We start from the raw sequence: 13,426 nt of genomic DNA, 5'->3' as shown, positions 1-13,426 counted from the left end.
GCGGGGTGGGGGGTGGGGGGGCGGGCAGTGTGGGAGAGGCATGAGGAGAGAGGCAGCATGCATGCCCTCCTGTCGTGCCTGAAGGCATTCTGCAGAGATCCGAAGACGACGTCTGGTTAAAATGCCCCTGCTCTTGCCTCGGATTTGGCTGTGAGGCCTCAGCCAGCGAAGTCCTCCTGCTGGGTCGCCATTGTACACCCTTGGGAAATAGGATGGTTGGAAAGGATAGACTGGGGGTTTGCTCATCTCTGATGAACTAGAGTTCCCAAAAGATTAGCTGGACCGGAACCGAGTTGGGAAGGTTTCCTAGAGGAGGGGCATCTAAGCTGGGCACTGGAGGATGTGTAGGAGTTCGTCAGATGCAGTGAAAGGGTGCTAGGGAAGACTGTCCAGGTCCAGACTACAGCCCATTCTCTTGTCATCTTCCAGAAAGACATTTGCTAAGGGTCTACTGTGTGCTGGAACTTCCTTAACAAGGTGCCAAACTGCTCAGTGCAGTGAAGACTGAAAGTCTGGATTCCCCCAACCAGACCAATGCCCTTTGCCCATCTTCAACTGCCGTATAAAGGGACTTTGGGTGATAAGGGTGAGGGAGTCTATTCCTCCCTACATGCTTAGCAAAAAAATCCCTTCCATTTCCTTCTCACTCGGTCACACAGCACCAGAAACATCACAGGTCCTAGTGATGTCTGGATTAGACACACTGGAGGGAAAGGTTGTTTGACAACCATTCACACCTTAGTCTGAATTAGACTCAAAGAGCACAAGAACTCGGAGTTCTGAGGCAGGGAAGGAATAGAGCAGTCCTTATGGAGGACTGCTAACTTACTGCCCCCCGGTGACCAATGGTTCTATTCTGAGACATACTGTACATGGATGACTATTCTCATTATTCCCCTTTCATATAGCCTGAATCTCAGAGGAGAGGTGACCTTCCCAAGGTCACACAGCCCTGAAGGTGAATTTCTGATTCAGCAGACATGAGAAAAGCTGGGATTGGGGGCCCACGATGGGCCGAGAGAGCACACCCAGATACTGAACTCCGTAACCTACCCGCCCTCCTCGGCACACTGTGCAGGCCCCGCCAGGCCGGAGTCACCTCGCCCATCTCGCCTTCTGGGATTAAGAGTGAGGCCTCCCTCGGGAGCTGAGAAAATCCTCCCAGAGGGACGGGCCCAGGCAGCTAAGGCCAGGCTGTGACTAACCGGGTCTGGGGCCCCCACCCTAGAGCCCTAGAGACACCCAGCTTTGGGAGGAGCTGGGGCTGGAGAGGAAGTTCTCTCCTTGGCTGCTTCCCTCATTCATTCCATTCACAGGCCTTTGTGGAGTTCCGACCAGGGGCCAGGTGTGCGCTAGCCCCGCGGGTCCAGCAGGAAATGGGCCAGACGCTGTCGTCAGCCTCCCCCTGAGGAGCCAGCGTCATAGCACAGTCACTGTGGAGTCACAGACTGGGGGCTAGAGTCCCAGTCCCACCACCGCGTGCCGTGCGGAGGCATCTGCCACTTTCCCTGTCCCAGCCTCAGTTCCCGGTTGCTGAATGGGGGGTGACGTCATCACCTGGTATGCAGAGAGACCCCCACACAGGGCTTCTGGGACTGTCATTCGTCTCTGGGGAAGGTCAGAAGGCCAGGGGTCCTTGCACCCATCTAGAAGCCCCCAAGCCTCGTTCCCCTCCTTGGCAATGGCCAGATGGACACGCTCCTGTCCATGAGCTTGGAGTCTTCGCCCCCTTTCCCGGAAGGAGACGCTCAGGTTGTGAGCCTGGTTAGTGGCGGTGAGGCTGGGAGGCCGCGAACGCCAGAGCCAGGCTTCCTGGGGAGAAGGTAAGCCGGAAGCGAGTGGCCTCCGATTCAGGCTCCCCTGCACACAGTGAGCGAGCCCTGGGTTCTAGCGATGGGTGCACACAGCCTTCACACTTCTGCCCTGGGGCCCACGCTGTCTATACACCCAGTGACTCCGCTGCTCAACACCCCCAAGAGGAGTTCTGTTCCCAGCACTGCAAGATCCGGATTGGCAAGAGGGCTGGCATCTGCCGAAGAGAGCAATTCCAAGAGGGGCTCCTCACTTCTCTTTACACACATCATCTCCAGGAGCCGACACAGCAAAGCGTGTGCCCATTTCCCAGGCAGGAAACCAAGGCCTCTTGCCAATGTTGGCACCGCCCAAGAAAGACAAGACCCACACACCCAAGCTCCTGTCACCTGGTTCCCTGGCTCAGTGGCTGCAGCATCGGCATTTCCTGAGCTACAAGGTGACGCCTCTGCCACCTGGGTTTGCTGAGTGACGGTTCCAGATGGACCGGAATGGCCAAGCTTTCTCAAGATACTCTGTTCCCAACTCACAGAGGCAGCCAGACGCCAACACCCGAGACGGTTGCTCTTCTCACACAGGGTGGAGTTTATCAGCGCACAGAGGAGCCCTTTCATGGACTATCTAATCCCATCCCCTAGCAAGCCCAGCAGCTGGGTGACCCTTTTCCCCACTTCAGAGGAGGGTCCCTGGGGCTCAGAGAGGGTGAGGGGCTTGCCTGATGTCACAGAGCACTGGCGTAGGATTCCCTAGCTTCTGCCTGGGATGGACGAGGGAGTGTGGTATCCACGGGGAATATTTTGAAGAGGGAATATTATTCTTCGGTTCTTGACAACCCAAGCATGACCCAACGCATCCTCCCGCCGGATTCATTCCAGCTGGGGGGACCCAACACGCCCTGGGCCCGCGGCTCCCCCGGGCTGCCGAGTGGCTGCCGATAAATCAAGTCCTGCGGAAGCCGCCTCAAGTCGGGGCCTGCCCCGGCTCCGAGAGGCCCTCGTCCCTGCTCCTGGGGCGGCAGGCACGCCGCCCCCCACGCCAGGACCCAGAGATAAACCGCCCCCAGGATTGCTCGGCTCTGGCACAGGCAGACACCGTGGAACCTGAAGGGTGTTGTCGCGTTTCCCACGTGTTAGCTGTCAGCCTCCCCCATCAGACTGGCTGCCTGGGGGAGGGGCGGGCTTGGTATGTTCCGCACAGCAGCCCAGGCACCGCCGGCACTCAGCGGGGGCCTGTGCGCTGACTCTGAAGAACCTTTATCCCCACTTGACAGGTGGGAAGACTGAGGCTCCATGGGGCAGGGAGTGTCCAGGGCTTATCCAGGGCCAGGTTACCACCTAGGAGACCTGCCTTCTCCTTTTTGGCCCAGGACTCCTAGCGGTGGGGCCAAGGTGGACTCCTGGATCCCCCCAGACCTGGGCAGCTGGTCCCTAGCTGCAGAGCCTCAGTTTCCGCCTCTGTGACAGGGTGGTGATTCCTGGCGGGCCCTGTTCGGAGCAGCTGGGGAAGACCATCAAAAAGCCAGTGATGCTGTGCATACGGGGGGCGGGAGGCAGTCCCAGGGGGGAGGCAGGGCTGTCATCAACTCAGACTGTATCCCCCGGACTGTGCCTCACCCATGCAGCAGCACAGGGTGAGGCGAGGGGCTTCCGATTCCCAGGATGGAGTGCCTGCCCAGCAAGGAAGGACTCTGGGACAGTTTTAAGGACACCTTCCCATTGGCCAGAAGGGACCCCATCAGTCACCACACAGGGGCAGGGCCTGGAGCCGGGATGCCCTGCTCTCCCTCCCCTCCAAGGCCCTTCCTATACTTTCTTCACATGCACAAGTCCTCGCTGATCCATCCAGCCCCTTCCCAGCACCCATCCCCTCGCCGGACACCACAATTCCTTTCTGTCATTTCTGCCACCGACTTGATGTCACACGATGGAGGTACCGGCCGCCTCCTGCTCCCCCTGTTCCGCTCCCATCATGAGACCTGCTTTGGCTCTTGTCTCCCGCGCTCTCCATCCACAGCAGGGACAGTGGCTTCCAGGAAAGGGAGGACAGCCCGTGCCAAAAAGGCGAGCGCATGAATAAGGAATGCGGTCCCGGTCCTCTCTCAGGCCTCACCACGGAGGGAGGGCACCGGCCGTCTGCGGGGCCCAGGACTCGGCTCACATCATCCGGGCTCTCGGGGTCTCCGTCCGAGAAAACGGGGGACGTAACAGGACGGGCGGTCCTGGAGGCAGGTAGGAGGATCAGGTGAAATGATCCCAGGACAGGGCTCCGAGCGCTGCCCAGCACAGAGCGCGCTCCTGCCGGCGCTGGAAGCCCCGAGTGGAGACCCACAGGGCCGGCTCCGTGACCTTCTGCTGGCCATGACGGGGTGAAGGCAGAAGGGACAGACTGTATGTGTTTACCTGGGAACATCTCCTTGTTCATTTCCATCTGGAGATGCCACTCACCGAGGAGGCCAAGTTTCCTCTCTTTTATATATTTTTAACCCTCACCCAAAGATATTGTTCCGTTGATTTTTTTTACAGAGAGTGGAAGAGAGCGGGAAAGACAGAAAGGAATAGCAAGTGAGAGAAACACATCCGAAAGGGCCCGGGCCAGGGAGGAGCCTGCAACCGAGGTGCATGCCCTTGACCGGAATCGAACCCGGTCTGCAGGCCGACGCTCTACCCACTGAGCCAAACCGGCTAGGGCTCTTTTTTCGAGTCCGCAAAACAGGCCCGTCACCACCTTGCTCTGTATTCAATATTCCTGGGACCGAGTTCCCATGTGGGTGAGCCGCGTGCTCAGGCGTGGTGAACCCGTGGGGGACAGCTGCTCGCCCCCCTGGCTGACAATTGTGCCTCTGGGATTTGCAGCCATTGCTTCGTCCTCAGAAAGGGGACTTCTGCCCGGCTTCCTCCTGTCCCCAACTCACCAGAGGGAAGTGGTGGAAGTCAAAAGTGGGCTCCGGCGAGCACCGGGCCAACGATTCCCTGGGTGCTAACCCGGGGGAGGGGGGGGTTGTGATAGGGGGGGGTGGCTGGGCAAGGTGTTGACTCAGGCTTTAAATGGGAACCTACTTCCCGGGCTGTTGAAGGATTAAATGAGATAATGTGGGTGAAGACTTAGCATTCGATGAGCCCTCAGAAAAGCTTTCCTGCTCTCGGGATTATTACACTCACTGTTGTCGAACAGCCTGGGGCTTTGAAGGCTGCCCGAGCTACTGGGAGTTTCTGCGCCTCCACCACGGGTCCCAGAGGCCCGCCCCACCCCCTGCCCTCGGAGCCTGGGCGGGTGGGGGGCCAGGGTGCAACCCCAGGCAGAGCAGGAGAATTAGAATTCCAGGGGTATTTTTAACTCCAAGCTTATGTAAGGAGCAGTGTGGGCCCCAGAGCACAATAGCGAATGACTCTCGCCCCACTCACCCTCGCAGGATTCCGACAAAGGCAAATGTATTTTGGTTTTTCCTTTATTTGGACCTGACCGGGGGAGACGCTGGTATCTGTGACAGCTGCCACTCAGCTGGGGGGCTGGGCCCCTGGGCCTAGAAGCAGAGGCGGGCCTGGGAGCCGCAAGGCTGAGCCACGTCCTCTCGGCACCTCTGTCCCGCAGCCCGGGAGCCCCTCAGGTCCCTCAGACACATCCGTGTCGCCAGACTCTCATCGTTCCTATTCCCCGTCTCCAAGAAAGGGCTGGGCGTTGCACCCAGAATGCACAACCCCCGGGACGACCCTCCCTGGGCCACGTGGGGGATGGGGACACATTCCCTCCAGGTTCAGGGGCAGGAATGAAAAGCTAAGCTACACATCAGGCGGCACCAAGAGGGTCTACACAGCCACCAACCACCCAGAGGAGCAGCAAACCCAAACCCCCGCTCCACTCCTCCCCCACACTCGGCAGCTTTTGGGGGGCCCTGCTCTGCACTCGGAAGTCTTGATTCAAATCCCGCCTCCGTCTGAATCTCAACCCTACCCGTCACCAGCTCCGTGACCTTGGGCAAATGCAAGCTGCTGAGCCTCGGTTTCCCCGCCTGTAGAAGTGGATGACACTCCCTCCTGGCAGCTGTGTGACCTTGAGCAAGTCACTCCCCCTCTCTGGGCCTATTTGGTCCTCTCCCAAGTGACTGGGGGTGGGTGGATGTATGACCCCCCTGACGCTTTCTATCCATGGGGGTGACGAGATTTTACATTTGATGTAGAGAGGAGATGGGGGGGCGGGGGAGGACCTTCCAAAACCAGGGACACTAAGATGCCTTCACCTGAGCCCCAGGAACCAGCACCCGAATTCCAAGGATCAGGGACCAAGGGCCAGCAGCCTGAGTGACACTCCACCTGGCCACCTCATAGGGGCCTGGGGACTGGCCACTCCTCAAGCCCAGCTTTCCATCTGCATCCCCCGCCCCTTCTGTGCCCACCCATCAACGTCAAGCAATGGTGTCGCCATGACAACCGAGAAACGGAACAAGGAAAATGACCACATGTCCACCGGCCAGCTCCAGGGATGTCACCGCAAACACCAACCTTGGGCTCCGTACAGGTCAAGCTTCATTCCATCTCATCAGATGCCCCCAACACCCAGGGAGAGAGGGCCCCACACTCCAACTCATTTTACAGGACGGTAAACTGAGGCTCCATCAATGATCGGAAGGGGCCCATGAGACCCCGCGTTCCTGGGCTGCACCGGGGTGAAGGAGGCGCCTCCCGCCAGCACTAGGGCAGCTCCGTCTGTGCGAGGCTCAGCCAGGCTCCCGGAAGCTTCGGGAATTAATTGGAGTTGACTTGGCTGAGGGCAGCTGTCACTTAGATGGAGAGCTGGCTGAGGGCTCCACTGAGGCGAAGCAGCAAGGGCATCCTGGAGCCGGGCTGCCGAGAGCAGGAGTGGACGGGGGTGCGGAGGGGGGCCGGATGCCGAGCCTCCCCCAGCCCTGAAGGAGGAGACACGCGGGGTGGCGTACGAGGACCAGAGTCCACGGGAGGGACGGGGCAGGCCCCTCTCCCCGGCCTGAGCATGATTGGACTCCTTCTCCTGCTGCCTCCAGCCACGTGGCCAGTGACCTGTGACAGATGCAGCCCTGCGCACCCCCTGGGCCACTCCTGGCCTGTCTGCTGCTGAGATGTGACAGACTGGGGGGCTGGGGACAGACCCCTCAGCCAGCCCCTTCCTCCCGACAGTGCCCACAGTGGTGCTTGTGCAGAGAGAGCATTGCACAGCGAGTCCGGAGCACCGGGATTCAGCCCCAGCTCTGGGGACAATAACTTCCCCAAACCTCAGTCTTCTCATCCATGTAATGGGTGTGAAGAAGTCTGTTTCTCACAGGGCCACCGGAAAGGTCCGGTGATAATGTAAGCAAAGCACTTAGCGCTCTTTCAGGCACCAAGGACGCCCCAAGATATAGTATAATACTCGCATGATTCTTATGTTTGTGGTTCTCTCCATCCCTGCCTCTAGCAGAGCCCCTCCCACTCTGTGTCTTCTCACCTTCTTACCCACAATTCACCCCACGGCATCGGACCCACCGCTGGGTAACCCTGGGAAGAGCACTGTCCCTCTCTGAGCCCCTGACAACCTAACACCAGGGCCCACACCTCCCTGAGCTCCCGGCACTCACTCTGCCGGTCACGGGGTGAGCCACTTAACAATCACTTTTATAAAATCAGACAAATATACGGACGCATTTGCAGAATTAGAATCTCATTGCTTCCAGCCCATTGGGGGACAGACCAGACTCAGTGCCAAGTCGGACTTGTAAAAAATAAGTTTTGGAAGTGCCGACGCTTTGGGTGGAGGTTCTTGGGGACACCTGCCCTGCCCACCCACCCGCGGCTCTGCGCGACCTTTGTGACCTTCTCCTGTGGGGGTCGGCGGGGCTGAGAGGCCTGCGTGCCCAGGCAGTTTCCCAGATCTCGCCACATCGGTCAGAAAGGGCTTTGCGGGGGCCAGGCGTGCTCTATGGAGGTGAGGACTGTTACTCCCGCCTTGCAGGGAGGGGATGCCATGCCTGGTACCCAGGTGAGGCTCAGTCTCCAGTGACCATCACTCCCCACACCTGGGCCTGCACAGCCTCTAGACCAGTGGTTCTCAACCTTCCTAATGCCGCGACCCTTTAACACCAGTGGTTCTCAACCTTGGCTGCACGTTAGAATCACCTGGGAATCCTTTTAAACTCCTGATTTCTGGGCCTCATCCTCCAGAAATTCTGTTTCTTTGTTATGGGGTGGGACCCAGGGGACAGGCGGGTCCAGGAAGACTTTGCAGAGTAAAGGACATGCTAGGGGAGGGGGTGCAGAAGGATGAGTCCAGCGCTTTACAGGGGGAGAAGCAGACGGTTGCTCCAAGCGCCCGCGTGACCAGGGGGCCAGCCCAGGGATCCTGACTTGGGGCCTGAGCGGACACGGAGGAGGAGGAGGCTGCACAGCTCAAACGGAATCAGCCATGGGGGACTGAGGCCCCAGGAAGGAGGTGAGTTTTGTTCCTCTGAGCAAAGGGGAGGGGGGCAATGAAGGCTTTTGAGCAGAGGAGCTACCTCGAGAGTCTGTCAAAATTGACAAGAGGTGTGCACCTGATCCATTCGGGCTTTGGTGCAGGACACCTGGCTGAGAAACACACCCCCTCTGTGGACACAGGCCCCCTGTGCTCTGCAATTGAAGCCGGTGATGGGATCGCGGTCCCACCCCCACAGGAACGGCGCTCTGAGCTCCGTTCTAACTGGGCCAGCCCTTCCTCCCCGGCGGCTTTCAAGTCAGACGCCTGGAACTTGGCCCCCAAGAAAACTTGGCCCCAACTCCTGCACAATGGACGTCACCATCGGGCCCTGGGCGTTAACATCAACGAGCTCCTCTCTGAAGTTACAGGTGGGGAAACCGAGGCACAAAGGGGAACCGAGAGGCGTCCCAGGTCATCCCACAGTGAGCGGGAGGGCCGAGGGCCAGTCATTTGATCTATGCATCTCGGTTTCCCCATCTGTGAGACGAGACCAGACACCTGCTGGGAAGGGCTGCTGGGAGAAAGACATGTGATCATATTAGCAGCCACAGACAGCAGTCAGGGCGAACGCCTATCACGCGTTCATCCTTTTAAACTCACTAAGGCCTCACAGTCACCTTGGCGGAAAGCTTCTAATCTCTTAGCCCCAGTTCACAGGCAGGGGGGTAGGAAGAGGTGGGCACAGGGGTGGGGGCACATGTCTAAATCCACCCAGCCTCACCTCCTGTCAAGTTTTCCCCGAGACCCAGGACACGACACACCCTCCAACACCCACACCCCACCTCTCGGAGGATTTTCCGGATTTGCCTGGGTCTCGGGTATGGAGAAGCAGCTTAAGACCCGGTGCCGCCCCTCCTGTGGCAGAGATCACAGCCCCTTGTCCCTGGGGTCCTCTGAGGAAGGCAGAACTGAACCCTAGAAAGACCGGGGGCTGGCTGGTGCTGCACATTGGGGAAACTGAGGCCAGAGAAGGCTCAGTCAGGGGCAGAAGTCTGAGCAGATCAGAGGATTCCGGCCTGGCTGCCCACGCCAGCACCCAGTCCTCTCCACCTGCAGAAGGTGTGACAACGAAGCATACGTCACCAAGGGGTGGCACCATTGCTCCTGCCGGCTCTCCCCTCTTGCTGGACCAGGACTGTCACGTCTCCCTTCACCTCACGGATTCTTCCATAGTAGGTCTCTCCAAACCCCTCAATACTGTCACGCCTGGTGCTACCCGCAACGTCTCATAACGGCCCTGCTCTCTGCCACAGCCTCTAGAATGTGAGTTCCATGAAATCAGGGGCCTTGTCTCCCCTATTCACCACTGACACATAGTAGGTCCGCAACCAATATGCTGACTGCATCAATTCCTGGGAGCAGGAACTAACCTTCCCCCCCCCCCCCCGCACCCCCCCCCCCACCAAAAAAAATCACTAAAATAAGGGAGACTCAAACCACATCACCTGGGCCTCAAGACCAACCCGAATAGGGGCTTTTCAAGGCTTCAAAGGCACCAAGGAAATAAGACCCCTTTGGGAGGTTTGCTCTCCGGCCCTCCTCGAAATGTACTGAGAGAGGCCACATGCCCTCACAGACCATCCAGAAACAGAGGAATCACATCCCCTGATTCTCTAAACCCCCAACTCAACCAGCAGGCTCTGTTCAACGTGTTGAGGTCAGACGATGAGGCCAGGCCGGGCCAGGCCAGGATCAAGAGACTCCTGCCTCCGGCCTCCTACTCTCCCATCGCATCCCCCGATTCAAGCTCTGGATAATCGAAGTTCACAATCTTCAAAAAGGAGGCCTGGACATCAGTGGCTAAGAAGAACAATGAGAATAATAATAATAATAACAACAACCAGACCTAAGTAATGATCACCTGCTACTTGGCCAGCCCAAGCCTCAGCTTTCACCAGCGTCTTCCTTGATTCTCACGACAACCTACACTGTACGCGTTCCGATCCCCCTTTTCCCGATCAGTAAAGGGAAATTCGAAGACCCGAGGGGACCCCCCCCCCCAAGGTCATACAATCGCTAAGCGCCATCATACTCTGTGATAACTGGCGTCCAGAGCACTCAGCACCCATCACACAGGATCTCGAAGTCCTCACCCCAACCCTACCCCTCGCCTCAGCCTACAAGACTCCCCCCCCCCCCCCCGACGCCGCTCTGGCCAGCACAGTGGGCAGACCCCACCACCCTTTGCCACAAGGTGGTGAAAATGTTGGCTGGGTGTAACCTGGATTGCAGAAGCACTGAACGGAGGACGGGGAGAGAGTCTCAGGGTCCGAGACCCCAGTAGACAGACAGAGGTATGTAAGGAGCAGCCATTTCCAGGGAGAAACTGAGGCTCGGGGAAGAGAGAACTCCGGCTCCCAGACAGCAAGCTTTCCCACACATCAATGGCCGGAAGAGACCCTGAGGCCCTCGCAGACAGGCAGAGAACCACGTGGGTTCTGGTCCCACCTTTGCCTTTTCCCAGCTGTGTGACCTTGGACAAGGCACTTTCCCTCTCTGGGCCTCGGTGTCCCTGCCATGCAGGCAATGGGTCCTGCCTTGGACAAAGAACACATACCTAAAACATGGAACGATGCTACGGTATCAACAGTAAAAAGGGGTGATTATCATCACCACCCAAACCCCCACGGTACATACCTGTTTTTAACTTGCTCTTAAATATACCAATAACAGGAGTGCCAAGTCCAGAACATAATCATCGTCCGTTCCATTTATTGAACAGTTTCTCTGTACCCAGCCCGGTGCTAAGCACTTTCCACATATGAACTCGAGGGTTTACCAACGACATACAGCCCGGCCCCTGAGCTTTGGTTTTGGGGTGTGTTGTTTTTGCAGTCTGTGAACTAAGAATTTCGTTTTTAGATTTTGGACGATTGAAAAAAATAAAAAGGGTATTTCATGACTAGTGAAAACATGAAATCCCAATGCCAGGCTCCATAACAGCTCACAGTATGCAGCCACACCCACTCCTCTGTACATTGCAGAAACTTTCCCATGACAAGGGCAGGTAAGGAAATGCGGCAGAGACCTGATGGCCTGAAAAACCCAAAATAGTTCTCATCTGAGCCTTTAAAGAGAAAGTTCGCCGACCCAGCATTAACTCATTGCATGGCCAACGTTATCCCCATTTTACAGATGAGGAAAACCGAGGCTCAGAGAAAGGAAGTGATTTGACCAAAAAAAATCTCACGGCTGGGAAATGGTGTTGTTGGGGTTTGAACAATGGGGAGAAAATAATACACCCAGGATATCATTTCTGGAGGTCCACTGTTAGAATATTCCAGAAAGGCTGTGGGGCAAAACAGTGCCCGGCTGCCTGCTGGAAAAACCAAGCCCACTACCGTAGCTGAGGGATCTCTGATAGAATAAGGACGGGGCAGAGGGGCTGTGTGGGAGCTCTCGCCTGGCCCTCCCCAGCGCTCTCTGCCTTGGGGAGAAATCACTGCTGTAGGTTTAAGTGCTGGTGATGGCGACATTCATGGGGCAGCTCGTCCCCCGCTGCCCGCAGGCCCAGGCCCAGGCCCAGTGAGCACCAAGTCAGCCCGTTCTCACCCTACTGCCTTGCTGCCTCTCGATAGAGAAATTGCCCAAGACTAATTGCAAGTAATGTTTCATTTTATCAGGGATAATTACATGGAATTAATTCAGCTTCTCCCTGGAAGCACTTTATTACCGTCGGCTTTCTGAGGAGCTGGGGTGCAAATCGAGGCACGCAGGAACAACTGGGGATGGGAATGGGGAGAGCGCGCTGAGGCCATGGTGATACAGCAATGCTAACGGCGATGCTAACGACAAGCACTTCAGTGAGCGCCGACTGTATGCCTGTTCAAAATGCTCCGCGGCGTGACATCACTTAACCGCAGACCGCCCTGCAGGGGGGCCCCACCCCCATTTATAGACGAGGCCACTGGGTCCCAAAGGGCAGAGGGCAGACATCTGTGTGCCATCCAGGAAAGAACGGGGCTCTGGATGCAGCCCTGCTTGGCCACTTCCTAGCAGCGTGATCTTAGACAAGCCAGTTCCCTTCTTAGGCCTCAACTTCTTCATCTGTCAAATGGGAATAAGAACAGTCAACTGCCCCAGTGGCTTTGAGGAGTCGACAGATAGCACAGATAGCACGCTTTGCACAGTGTTTGGAACTCAGCAAGCGCTCACTGGCGGCTGCTATCACTATCTCATCATCATCATCGTCATCATCACCATCATCGTCAAACCATGCTGCTTGAGGCTGGGGCCTCCAGCCTCCACTGGGCCCGGTTTGAGGCGGGGGTGGGGGAGGATCCGGAAAAGAATCAGGGGAAGGCCGAGCTTTCTCAGCCTCCCTCAGGAGGCCTCACACACAGAACCTCTGAGCCAAGAAGTACAAATGAGGCCCTGAACAGGCCAGGAAAACCCAGGCCGCCCCTCCCCGGCCTCCAGCTCCCCCACCCGGCCCTCCTGGAGCCCCATTTGGGGGCACAGGCTCCCCCGGGGGCACCAAGAAGGAAAGAGGCCCGTCTGCCCCAGCTGCTGTTGTTGCCAGCCTCCCGCGGCCCGAGGGGGGTCTGGAGCTGCTCTGAAAGGCCGCGGGCGCCCGATTCATTCAGCTGTTTTCGGGTGGCTCCAGTGAGTTCATCTTACTGCGGCGGAATATTAAACAGCTCCCGGGGAAACAGATGCTGGGCTTTGGTTTCAGAGGGAGGGAGGGAGGAAGGGAGGCCGCAGGCCGGCAAGGGGAGAATTCAAGTTCCGCTCCAAAGACCTCCCCAGGCTCAGCTGGGCCTGAGTCGTTGTCAGGGTGACAGGTGACCAGAGACCAAGAACATGGCATCATCCCGTGGGAGCCCAGGCTGGCACCTTGAATGCCTCACTTCACTTAATCCAAACAGCCTCCCTACCAGGTAGGATGCCTCCTATACCCATTTTAGAGACGAGGAAACTGAGGTGCAAAGGAACAACAAGACTTTCTCAAAACCACAAGACAAAAGAGGGCGCCACGATTAAAAGCCAGAACCCAACACATCATCTCGGTCCTTTTATCTGCATGACTATCTCTCACCACCCGGCGGTGCCCTCTCCCGGGCAGACACCGAGCACTGGACCCCTGGGCAGACCTGCAGCTGCCGGGTGCTATGCCTGCCGTGTGCTCAGACTTCCCTCCATGCGGCAGAGCAAC

General features: G+C 57.6%; 1 protein-coding gene across 1 annotated transcript in view; it reads right to left on the bottom strand.

Moving 5' to 3' along the window:
• MN1 (MN1 proto-oncogene, transcriptional regulator) overlaps positions 1–13,426 on the bottom strand; it is a 43,337-nt gene that overhangs the window by 3,181 nt on the left and 26,730 nt on the right. The gene's annotated exons all lie outside the window — the stretch shown is intronic.

The sequence above is a fragment of the Myotis myotis genome, unplaced genomic scaffold, assembly GCF_014108235.1.
Source record: "Myotis myotis isolate mMyoMyo1 unplaced genomic scaffold, mMyoMyo1.p scaffold_m19_p_20, whole genome shotgun sequence".
Classification (NCBI taxonomy): Eukaryota; Metazoa; Chordata; class Mammalia; order Chiroptera; family Vespertilionidae; genus Myotis; species Myotis myotis.
This window is presented reverse-complemented; position numbering and strand designations above follow the sequence as displayed.